The sequence below is a fragment of the Cupressus sempervirens genome, chromosome 7 (genome assembly GCF_028749045.1).
Source record: "Cupressus sempervirens isolate cs-2001-9-10 chromosome 7, ASM2874904v1, whole genome shotgun sequence".
NCBI classification, from domain to species: Eukaryota; Viridiplantae; Streptophyta; class Pinopsida; order Cupressales; family Cupressaceae; genus Cupressus; species Cupressus sempervirens.
The window spans coordinates 244,167,575-244,179,694 of record NC_143124.1 but is presented as its reverse complement, the minus strand read 5'-3'; the positions used below and the strand labels follow the sequence as shown (position 1 = coordinate 244,179,694).

Sequence of the window (12,120 nt, the reverse complement as noted above, 5' to 3'; positions counted from 1 at the left end):
GGTAGGTTCAGGTTAAGATTAGATTAATCTTAACTTGGGTTTAGTATTAGCTAAGTATGTGGAAAACTTTTAAATAAATGAGATTTATTTAAAAGGAGAATAGGATTTAATTGATAATTAGACTATTGGTTTTCATTTAAATATATCAATTGGACTAGAGTTAATTAAACAAATTAATTAACTAGGGGATGATGATAAATTAATTAAATATTAAATACCTAATTAATAATGTCTTAGGAGATGACTAAATAGGATTACGTAAATGATGTAATCAGATTTAGCTGTCTATAGACTAAACCTGAGAATCTAAGTTGAAATCTCACTCTAAAATTAAATGACTTGTAGCCCTAAACCTAATTAATTATTGTAAGTTTAAATAAAATAAATTGCATCCTAAAGATAATATAAACAAAACCAAATAATTTTCTATATCCTTACTAGTAAATCAAATGAAACACAAGCCCTCACAATAGTACTAATTAATATTGGAAAGAAAACCTTATGAAATTAACATTAGCACCTTAAAACCATGAGAACATTTCTAAAATATAACTCAGATTAAGATTACTTCTAATTTTGGATTATTCTTTGTTGTTAAAGATCAATTACGATTATGATTTAATTAAGGTTCATCATTAGTGATTTTTTTAGCTAATTTAAGATTAATCATAACAACAAATGAAATGAACTATAACTCTAATGCAAATCTTTCTCAAACCTAGTGCAAAACTAATTTAAAAGTTAACCTGTACTACATCAAAACCACAACTTAATAGAATACCAAATTAAACTATAATTCTAAATAAAATTATATTAATCAAATCATAAATATAAGTTAATATGATATTTTAAACAAATAAAAAACTAAAATTATATATGTATAAACAAAATAAAACATGAGAAAAAATATCTTTGAACATTTATATAATAAATTTATATAATTTAGTTCTGAGCGCTTGGTCCTTCAATTGATATTATATAGAGAATAAGAGAGAAACTAGAAATATAAAGACCTCAATTTACATGTACAAAAATTAAAAAATTAAAAATTAAAAAAAAGATATTTCTCAATTTCCTCTGTATACATCAGAGGATACAATATAATATAACATATATAACTAATTAAAATTTAGTACAATAATAATACATAACAGTACATAACATACAATATACACAACATAGAGCATACAACATAATAATAATAAATATTCTTGTAATATACCATTAAATATTCTTGCGATATACCACTAACATTTCTTCAGGCTCGGAGAAGTCTTTTAATAAGTTTCTTAAGTATACCGTCTTATATAATTACAGAACTAAACTTCTGATAATGAAACTTTTTTTCAAACTCAGAGATATGTCTTTTAATAATTTTGTTAAGCATAACATCTTATATATTGATAGAATTTAACTTATGAAACCTTCATTATCACTCCCAAAGTGTGCATCTGTCTCTGATCGGCTCAACAGGATCAGCACGTTTTTGGGGTGGCATTTAAACATTGTCAACAGATCCACGCTTAGAGTTAGCTCCAACTTTCCCAGGGGAATTGTAGTGAAGGAAATAAAAAAACTTTGTGTTGCACCAGCACATGAGGTCCATAAACCCCTTGTCTTCTAGTTTAATCCACAGATACTCCACCAGACGGTCAAAGAAAACAGGGTCTGCACCACACAGATGCTTTTCTCTCACCATCTTCAGTAAAAACGCTGCCCACATGTAGACGAGACTCAATGAACCACAGAAGGTGATGATCATGGACGCCCCAAGAACGGCCCAAGCCAGCTTATTCTACCCGACCATTGTATACACCGCAGACATGAAACCATATGTGATGAAGGCAGAGGTGAAGCAAACCACGAGATTGGTCATATGCATGAAGGAAAACCTGTGTTCTGTTGCAAGAGGCGTTGATATCTGCCACGCGAGAACCACAAACAGTGACAGAAAGAACGCAATGCAATCAAATATTATGAACATCTTGAAAGAAATGGATCGAATGAGAAGAGGAGTCCCAAGATTGTGTTCCTCTCCTTTCTTCGCATCCGTCTTGAAACCACCGGGAATGGTGAAGGCTGCAGTAAATGCAATTGTCTCTAACAACACTGCAACCACTAGTTCTGTGTTATGTCTGTCGTCGAATGCTTTGTCCACCATAATTTTGACTTTCTCCAGTTTCTGTGAACTCACCTTTGGGGCGTTGTACAAGAAGGGCTTAACCTTGCGAGGAAAGTTGCCCAGTCTCTCTATTATTCTGAAAGACTCGTTATACTCTGTGTTTTCTCTAGCAATGTCAAATGCCGTTAAACCTTCATTGTTAACAGCATCCTTGTTTATTCCCGGTATGCGCAGAAGTGAATCAACCATCTGCAAAATGTGTACTCTAATTCAATACATAGAAGGTGATTTTGTATTGGAAATATGAAGGTGATTGCGTATTGTGAATATTTATTTTAATAGAATCTCTAGTTGTTTTCGTCATTTTTCATACGAACTTTGCTTTGCTTATTTAACAACGGAAAAATTCATAATTAATAAGGCCGTGTGAAAATCTTTAGGCTTCCTACCATCCAAAGGATGTACAGTTTTGGAGAGTAGTGACGGGACACAGGTTGGCCAGTCTATTTCCCGATTAGTTCCTCTCCCGGAGGGGGTGATACTATCGTACTTAGTCACGTATCCAAACCTCAAATTACATTTTTAATTAATGATTATGCCACCCCATGCGCTCAAATTTTAATGAATGATTATGCCACCCCATGCGCTCAAATTTTAATGAATGATTATGCCACCTCACCCGCTCAATATAATAGTTTAAGTTTTAACTTAAGCTTTACTAAAGCTTTACTTGTTGGGATAGTTTGCTCCTTAAGGAGTAGAAATATATTGTTGTCCTTTCATTCATAATTCCATTCTTAATGAATAAAAAGGTAGACAGATCATATATTAGGTGGAAGTCTCTGCCTATGGGTTTTGTTAAAGTACATTTTGATGGCTCCTCTAAGGAAAATTCAAGCTAGTTTGAAGGCAAAGAGAAAGACAAATACACAGAAATAACACTAATTTTATTGCCTTACTGCTTTGCACAAATGCATTACATAAGGCCTCTATTTATAGAGGGTATGAGAACATTCTATACACAACACATTTTACACATGTTACACTATATTAAATATAATATTACATATATTAAAACTGTGGGTGGCTGGAACGGCAGAGTGTCTGCTATGTATTTTAATGATTGGACGGTGGAGTTGTGGGCTGGACGTCTACTTTTAATGACAAAAGTTAATAACTACTGACTACCGCCAACACTCCCCCTTAATTTTTGTCATTAACAAATTTTGCATCAGTAATACCCAATTTCTCTCGCAGATATTCAAAGTTATTCTTTGGTAATGGCTTAGTGAATATATCTGCCAATTGATCTTCAGATTTGCAGAACTCAAGGTAGATTTCTCCATTGTTGACCAATTCTCTGATGAAGTGGTACCTTGTATCAATATGTTTGCTCCTCTTATGAAATATATGATTTTTAGATAATGCTATTGTTGATTTGTTATCACAAAGAATTGGTGTTGGTTCCTCCTGATGATGGTGAAGATCGAACAAAAATCGACACATCCATATTGCTTGATATGATGTGGAAGTGGCAGCTACATATTCTGCTTCAGCTGATGAGATTGTCACTATAGGTTGCTTCTTTGATGCCCATGATATAGCTCCTGATCCAAGGTGAAAGATATATCCAGAAGTGCTCTTCCTGTCATCAATGCTACCTGCAAAATCACTGTCAGTATAACCAATCAAACCAAAATTTTTAGCTTTGGAATATAGAATTCCATATCCCATTGTTCCTGCAATATATCTCAATATCCTTTTTCCAACTTGCCAATGAGAATTTTGTGGTGATTCCATGAACCTTGAGATTAAACTGACACTATACATGATGTCTGGCCTTGTAGCTGTCATATACATTAAACTTCCAACAAGTCTTTTAAACATAATTGGATCCACATTTGAGCCCTTTTCTTCCTTGCTAAGTTTTGTTCCTGTTGCAACTGGAGTTGACACTGGATTGCAATTCATCATTTTAAATCTCTTTAAAACATCCTTTATATACTTGGATTGAAAAATGAAGATACCTTTGTCACATTGAATAACTTCAATACCTAAGAAATATCTCATCAGCCCCAAATCTGTCATTTCAAATTCTTTCATCATTTCTGACTTGAACATGTCTACTGATAGATTTTCAGTGAATATTAAGTCATCAACATACAAGCATACAATCAAAATCTGACCTTCCTTATTAGTCTTAACATATAACGTGGGCTCATTGTTACTTCTATTGAATTGATTACTTATCATGTATGAATCAATCCTCTTATACCAAGCCCTAGGAGCTTGTTTCAAACCATAAAGTGCCTTGTTTAGTTTATATACCTTGTTTTCATGCCCACTAACCTCATAATCAGGTGGTTGTTTAATATATACCTCTTCATCAAGAAAACTATTCCAAAAAGCTGATTTTACATCCATTTGATACACTTTCCAATCATTTTGTGCTGCTATTGCTAAAATAGTTCGAACTGTGTCAAGTCTAGCAACTGGAGCAAATGTTTCATTATAATCAACTCCATATTGTTGTGAAAAACCTTTAGCAACTAGTCTTGCCTTGTGCTTAACAATTTCACCTTTTTCATCAAATTTAGTTTTGTAAACCCATTTGACTCCTATACATTCTTTTCCTTTAGGTAAATTCATTAATTCCCATGTGTTATTTCTTTCAATAGAGTCAACTTCTTCATCCATTGCCTTGATCCATTTATCTTCTTTAATTGCTTCATCAAAATACAATGGATCACAAGAAAATAAAGCAAAATTTGAGTAAATATCTATATTCTCTTCTTCTTGATCATATATTTCTTTTAAGCTTCTTGTCTTCTTACCTTTGTAACTTGGTGTTGAGAATGTTGAATCAGATTTATCACTTACATTTGAACTTGGAGGTGAGGCACCTTGCACAAAGTTCCTTGGTGGAGTGTTGGGTGTTGATTGAGTCCCATGTTCCTTTAATTCATCATCACCTTGTAATATTGGTGCTCCTCTTGTGACTTTTTTGTTATCATTTTCATGCCATGAATCTTGTTCTTCAAATTTAACATCCCTGCTAATGATCAATTTCTTTGAAACAGGATTATACAATCTATAAGCCTTTGATTCTTCACTATAGCCAATAAAGATGCATTTTTCACTTTTATCATCCAATTTCTTTCTCAATTCAGATGGAACTAATGAATAAGCAACACAGCAAAAAACTCTAAAATGGGATACTGTATGTTTCTTACCATTCCATGCTTCTTGGTGAATTGTGTTCTTAACACTCTTTGTAGGACTCCTGTTCAAGATGTATACAGCACATGCTACTGCTTCTGCCCAAAACTCATTGGATAGATTTTTGGCCTTCAACATACTCCTTGCCATTTTCATTATGGTTCTATTCTTCCTTTCTGATACACCATTTTGTTGTGGTGTGTACCTTGTGGTAAACTGCTTCTTAATTCCATGAAATCTACAAAATTCTAGAAAATCATTAGAACTGAATTCACCACCTCTATCAGATTGCAATACCTTGATGTAGTGACCACTTTGTTTTTCAACCAAATTTTTGAAATCCTTGAACTTTTCAAAAGCTTCACTTTTTTGTTTGAGAAAGTATATCCAAATCTTTCTACTAAAATCATCAATAAATGTTAGGAAATATATACTTCCTCCTAAAGATGGAGTTTGCATAGGTCCACATATATCAGTGTGAACTAATTCCAATGGTGCTCTTGCTCTATATGAACCTCCTACTGGGAAGCTTTCTCTATGTTGTTTTGCCAAAACACAACTTTCACATGAACTTGGTGGTTTCAATATTTGAGGCAATCCTTTCACCATATTCTTTTTTTATAATAAGCTTAAAGCATCAAAATGAAGATGACCATACCTCAAATGCCATAGCCACGACTGATCTGAGTATACTGTCTTGAAACTAACTTCTTTTCCTCCTTGAATGCAATGAATCTGGAGGGGGAACATTCGATTTTGTGTCATGTTGACCCTTGCAATTAACCTACCACTAGGATTTCTATCCAAGATTGTGCAAACATCATTATCAAAAGAAACTTTGTAACCCTTTTGTACTAGTTGACGAACACTCATGAGATTGTGTTTTAATCCAGGCACAAAATACACATCAGGAATATATCTTTTTCCTCCATTTTTTGTCAAGACATTTATAACACCTTTTTCCATTACAGAGACTTTACTATCATTTCCTAGCTTTACTTCAAATTTTACAGAATCATCCAAGCTAGCAAACAAATCTTTATTTCCAGTCATATGGTTACTACATCCACTATCTAGGAACCATATATCACTAGAGCTTTCTTGAGCAACATTACAAGTTATAAATAAACTTCCTGAATTGTTATCAGATACATCTGAGTAATTAGCACCATTCTTTTCAATATCCTCTTGTTTCTTTCTACATTCACTTGCAATATGACCAAATCTCTTACAATAATGACACTGAATTCGAGATTTATCAAACCTTAATGATGGGTGTTGAAATGAACTTCTGCCACGTCCTCTATTAGAACTCTGAATGGATTGATTTGTTCTCTCTTCTTGATTTGGACTTCCACGTCCATCTATGCTTCTACCTCTTCCTCTTCCTCTGTAGTTTGATCTTCCTCTTCCTCTGCCAAAAGATACCTACGATCTAAATGCATTCTCCAAAGAAGAATTGTTATTTCTGTTCATTCTTGATTCATGAGATAAAAGTAAGCCCATCAATTCATCAATAGATAGTATTGTCAAATCTTTAGATTCTTCAATGGCAACAACAATGGCATCAAATTTTATAGGCAAACAATGAAGTATCTTTTCAACAACTTTTTGATCTATCAAATCATCACCATATGATCTAATTTGATTAACCACATTCATTACTTGATTTAGAAATTGATCAACTGAGTCTGAATCTTTCATACACAAATTTTCAAAATCATGCCTTAAAGTTTGCAATTTAGCAATCTTAACTTTTGATGTCCCTTGATATGCTGTTTCTAAAATATCCCATGCAATTTTAGACTTTTTAGCGGCACAAACCTTAGGAAAAATTGATTCATCTGAAGATTGTTGAATTAGAAACAACGCTTTAGCATCTTTTTTCCTGTTATCTTGTAATTTATCCTTTTCATCTTGTGTTAATGTAGACTCATCTTGTGGTTCAATAAAACCCTTTTCAATAAGATCCCATATGCCTTGAGAACAAAATAGTGTCTTCATTTTTATAGCCCAAAATTAATAATTTTTACCAGAAAATATTGGAATTTGTGGTTGAGCTATACTACTTCCTGAAGCCATATTAATACACAGTTACAACTGCACCTTACAATTTTAAACTTTTCTTTGCAAAGCAAATCCACCAAACAAGTCTAAGCCAATGACATATAGCTTAAACAAACAACATTATAATGCTTACTTTCCCCTTTTAACAATTTTTTTTTAACATTAGACTTCACTCCAAGAAATCAGCTCATACCTTCTTCAAACATTAAACTGGGATCTTTTCTTCTCTCAATCTTGGTAGCCACTAGTCTCCAACTTTAGAAGCTGATAATGATCTGCAATCAAGAAAACATTAGAAGCTCCATTCACTGCTACAGCAGTTATATATATCAACACATAATTATTTTGCTCCTAGGCCCAGCTCTTCATGCTCTGATACCAATTTGAAGGCAAAGAGAAAGACAAATACACAGAAATAACACTGATTTTATTGCCTTACTGCCTTGCACAAATGAATTACATAAGGCCTCTATTTATAGAGGGTATGAGAACATTCTACACACAACACATTTTACACATGTTACACTATATTAAATATAATATTACATATATTAAAAACGTGGGTGGCTGGAATGGCAGAGTGTCTGCTATTTAATTTAATGACTGGACGGTGGAGTTGTGGGCTGGACGTCTGCTTTTAATGACAAAAGTTAATAACTACCGACTACCGCCAACATAGTCAGAGTGTAGTATTTGTCTAAGAAATCATTTGGCTGAGGTAGTTCATTTAACTATTTCTTTCTCTTTAAGTTCGAATAATTTCAAGTGGAAGACGATTCTACTCTTATCACTAATGCCATTAATAGAAACACTCTTAACTCGAGAATCAGATATGTCATGTCTAATAGCTGAGATATGTTAGATATGTTTGAAATCTGTCATATTTCCCATGTCTTTAGGGAAAAGAATTCTACAGCGTACCTTCTTGCACATTAGGGTTCTAGCAGTGTTAACCAAAACTCTCTGGTCATGGATATATGTGTGAATAATTTTTCAGATTCGGAGCATTTTAGTCTCATGGAGAAAGGAAATATCAAACCATGATCAACATTTCCAAGTGGCTTTCACATGTCCACTTCATTCTAGCAGGACAATTATGTATTCTTCTCAAGATTTGCAATTAGAAAACATCTTTAGGACTTCCAAAATTACAGAGTTTTGGATTGAATCTTCCAAAATAAAATTTAGACACATGATCAATTTCAGCCAAGATGCAAAATGCAGCAGTGCAGTCCAAGCTTTCCCAAATGTGGTGGATTTTAGCTAACTAGTTTTGATGCCTTCTTAGCTGGGCTAAGCATCTGCATCACAATTTTTTTCTTTGGGAGATCTATGGTGTTCATGGAAACATTAACAGCACCATATCCATGGGATCATTTCTCTGGATACTTGTGCTGGCATATCTACTTCGTTCTAATCAGTATGGACTGGGATGTTTGTGTTAATGTTTGGAGTTTTATTTTGGGTCTAGATTTGATGTGTAGTTTTTCTTTTACATGAAAATTTCTTATGTAATATGTTTATCTTCTTTGTTTATATCAGGCTTATTGTCTTTTGCCTAAAAAACTAATTAAAATGAGTTTTAATATATTTAAAACATATATATTTTTTGAAATTCTTATATTAAGAGATAAATATTTTTCAAATGATTTAGCTACCTGTTATCTCTAATGTCGAGCAACCAACTACCCTTGCCAATTATAAATGGTTTTCACTACTCATTGATTATAATATTCATTTTCTTTTCATTATATCTCGAGTTCAACCCTACCTTTAAAATTAGCATGCTTCATTTCACTAGTCAAAGATAATTCCAAAATTTAATCTCTCCATTGGTGAGACAACTCTCAAAGTATGACCATTTCTTATAAACTTATAAACCAAAATAAATGAAGTAGTTGAAATCTTTAACATATAGATGTCGTAGTTTCACCTTTTAATATCTCCCTATTTGAAACAAAACATGAAAAAGACAATTTCTTGTTAACGTGCAAACTATAATTTATTAATATAAATAATTAAAACCTTGTATATATATTCTTATATCACAATTTAACATTAAAAAAAGTTTAATTGTTATATAATATAAATATCTATAATACGACATTATATTAACATTTTATATGCAAGTTCACAAACATTATATAATTTGAAGTACCAAAAAAGACTAGTTGCCGTTAATGTACTTTAAGTATTTCCTTTTTTTAAAGTATAAAAGAAATATCTTTAAACAAAATCCTACCATCTAACAAGAAGAATTTATCATTTAAAGACGGATAATTCTACTAGAAACAAAATAATTTGAATTTTGGAGGGCGCACCGAGGAGTATATTGTGGGAAGGCAATGCAGCTCTTACACGTTTCGATCGTTCCCAATATCAAATTAAAAAGTTGGACACGAATTCAAAACGTCTATACCAACAAAGTCAGGCGTAAGAAAACAAAAAGACAAAATTAAGTTGAAAAAGAAACTTACACTGCAATATGCAGAGGTGTATCGCCTTCACTTATCTTTGCAAATGGATCTCCTTTTTCAGCAGGATCTGTGTTTCTTGCACTTTGCTGTGGGCTTTCCTTTGAAAGACTGTCGACTCCCTGGTTAACCAGATCTAAGATTAACCACTACTCGTCTAGCAAATTTTAAAAGATATGGTTACAATTTATGTACTTCGAAAATATTACATGCTAAAATGCATGTTAATATAAAAGTGTTACCAATATCTCTTACTTATTAAAGTGTAAAACTATAGAAAAATATATGATTACCATTAGTGTACTTTCGAAAAGAATTTATTATTTATTTTAATCAAGTGAAAAAAACAAAACTTACATCTATCTTTTTATTATTTCTAGTTTTATCTCCTTCATTTAAGTTTGAAGTATGAGCTTCCTTTTCAGCCAGATCTGTCTTTTCTGTACTTTCCTGTGGCATTCCCTGGTTAACCAGATCTAACAAACTCACCGTTTTATTGAGGTAGTGAACAATTCTCGTTTGGCTAACTTGGGCAACCAAATGTAGCACATTCATTCCACATTTATTTTTTATTTCTACTGCCTCCGGTTTGGCATTCATCAACTCTTTTACTGCTTCCAGGTTCCACACAAAGCGGAGTTTCTCCGCTGTCATTAACCCAACAACACAGCTCGGCTTCGAACTCTATTAACTGTCTCATTATTTGCGCGTAGTTTTTCCGACTAGCTACATGCAGTGCCGAATCGTCATTTTCAAACTTTACTTGAATTAATCCTTTTGCATCTTCCGACTTTAAGATCTGGGACAGCAGTTCTATGAAAGAGCCATCCAAAATCTTTAGCAAGTGGTAAAGGTATCATAGTTTGAAGTATAGGCTACCTATTTAATAAAAAGGAACATCAATGAACCAGAAAATAAAAAACGGTTCTAAAAAGGCCTAATAAGCACGTCAGAAATGACTTATAGGAACGTGATGGCTAAATTTCCTCGGTCTACATAGAGCAATAGTACGTATTATGAGAAATCAAAAAGAAATTAAGAGCAGCAGAAAACTCTAATAACTGACCTGAATTTCCTTTGACTATTGCAACATATAGACAGGTTTGTCCGCGCTCAGTATTTTGCTTCAGATTTGTTGGAGATGCTTTCAGTAGCTTCATCACTGTGGCTAAATCACCACTTTCGCAAGCTTTGAACAGAGGCGTTTCACCAAGATCGTTGCAGACATCCACGCCACTTTCTGGTCGTTGTAGTAGAATCTCCACAACTTTCGAGAAACATCCCTGAGCAGCCAAGTGCAATGCGGTATTTCCTTGTGCATTTTTAGGCTTCACAAGCAGAGTATTGAGTTTGAGGAGCTCTTGAATGAATTTCAGATTTCCTACACTAGCAGCCACATGGAGAAGAGTATTTCTGCTTCCCTTCGTGGTAGTGTTGATAGCTTCTTTGAGTTGCGAAATCTAAAAATTTGTTCCAGGTCGCATGGCAGCATTGTAAGCTCGGCCATCGATCCCTTTGTTGGGTTGTTCACACTCAGTTGCCATGGCAATTTTCTACTCTTAAGCTGCCTTTTACACTTTCCTTGTTGCTTCTTTACAGTATCACTACGTGGTGCAGTGGTACCCATGAAAGAATTAATTTACCATCATTATGGTTTAATATTATGCACAAATATAAGCAAAAAATGTGACATGGGTGAAGGATCCCGGGAGAATTAATATCTTATCATTATTATTTAAGTTGATGCACAAGTTTAATTCAATGGGTAATGTATCTTATAAAGAATCCTCAAACAAAAGGATTTTACACTATTTTGTAACCGAATGCAAATCGAATGAATGATTTTGGGGTAGTTGTAAACGGTTTGTAAACTGTTCAGATGGTCTTTAAAAGACATCTTATAATGTAATGGAAGGAGATAGAGAAGAGAATCGATAAGAGGGGAAAAGACAATATGTTTGAAGAAGAGAGTAAATTGAGAAGAAACTCTCATGGCTCTCTGGCGGCAGCCCCCAGAGAGCCATACGTTTGTAATCTGTCATTAGTGTATAATGGAAGTGTGTTTTAGTTTTAATAATGTTTCAGTCTTCTCTTTATCAATCTTTGTTATTACTTACAAGCATTTAGTTACAGTTCATTGGTTCATTGATAGGAAGAATATTATAATAGTTTGGTTCGGGTTCCAAGTTAAGGACAGCCAATTTCATATTACCATTATTTTATTGTCATTATTGTGAT

At 33.3% G+C, this 12,120-nt stretch overlaps 1 pseudogene; it reads right to left on the bottom strand.

The window, feature by feature from the left end:
- Window positions 1–1,498: 1,498 nt before the first annotated feature.
- Window positions 1,499–11,509, bottom strand: LOC149546402 (uncharacterized; annotated as a pseudogene).
- Between the last annotated feature and the right edge of the window lie 611 nt (window positions 11,510–12,120).